Source organism: Telopea speciosissima, unplaced genomic scaffold (assembly GCF_018873765.1).
Source record: "Telopea speciosissima isolate NSW1024214 ecotype Mountain lineage unplaced genomic scaffold, Tspe_v1 Tspe_v1.0049, whole genome shotgun sequence".
Classification (NCBI taxonomy): Eukaryota; Viridiplantae; Streptophyta; class Magnoliopsida; order Proteales; family Proteaceae; genus Telopea; species Telopea speciosissima.
Window position 1 is genome coordinate 105,001 of NW_025317385.1, and position 1,400 is coordinate 106,400.

The following is a 1,400-nucleotide window of genomic DNA, read 5'->3' on the forward strand; positions in this document are numbered from 1 at the left end:
GATGTTGAGGGTCGGGACCTTCGAATCGATACCTATTTCGATATATGTTCATTTTCGTTTTAAACCAGATTGGGTGGGTCGTTTGGGGTTTTTTGGGGGGCATTTCTATGCTTTTTTGGGCTTGGAATTTTCGAAAAAGTGTCTTTATCTCTTATTAGACTTGTGGATGCGATGTTGAGGTTCGTGACGTTCCAATCGATACCTATTTCGACATATGTTCATTTTTAGTTTAAACCAGACTGGATGCGATGTTGAGTCTTGTGAATTTCGAATCGATACCAATTTCGACATATGTTCATTTTCGGTTCAAACCAGACCGGGTGGGTCATTTGGGGTTATTTGGGGGCAATTCTGTACTTTTTTTGGTTTGGTATTTTCTAAAAAGTGTTTTTATCGCTTATTGGATGTGTGGATACGATGTTGATGGTTGTGAATTTCGAATCGATACCTATTTCAATATATGTTCATTTTTTGTTTAAACCAGACCGGATGGGTTGTTTGGGGTTATTTGGGGACATTTCTGTACTTTTTGGCATTTGGGATTTTCTAAAAATTGTCCTTATATCTTATTAGACATGTGGATGCGAAATGGAGGGTCGTGACCTTTGAATTGATACCTATTTTGACATATTTTTATTTTCGATTTATACCAGACCGGGTGGGTCCTTTGGGATTATTTGGGGGTACTTCTGTACTTTTCTGAGTTTGGTATTCTCTAAAAAGTGTCCTTATCCCTTATTAGATGAGTGGATGCGATGTTCAGGGTCGTGACTTTCGGATCGATACCTATTTTGGCATATGTTCATTTTCGATTTAAACTAGACCGGGTGGATCGTTTGGGGTTATTTGGGGGCATTTCTGTACTTTTTTGCCTTTGGTATTTTCTAAAAAATGTACATATCTCTTATTAGACGTGTGGACGCGATGTTGAGGGTTGTGACCCTCGAATCAATATCTATTTCGACTTAAGTTAATTTTTGAATTTAAACCAGACCGGATGGGTCGTTTGGGGTTATTTGGGGGCATTTTTGTACTTTTTTACGTTTGGTATTTTCTAAAAAGTGTCTTTATCTTATATTAGACATGTGGATGCGATGTTGAGGGTGTTGACCTTCGAATCGATACCTATTTCGACATATGTTCATTTTCAATTTAAACTAGACTGGGTGGGTCGTTTAGGACTATTGGGGGCATTTTTGTACTTTTTTACGTTTTGAATTTTCTAAAAAGTGTCCTTATCTCTTATTAGACGTGTGGATATGATGTTGAGGGTCATGACCTTCGAATCGATACCTATTTCGACATATGTTCATTCTCGATTTAAACCGGACCGGGTGGGTCGTTTGGGGTTATTGGGGCCATTTCTGTGCTTTTCTGCGTTTGGTATTTTCTAAAAAGTG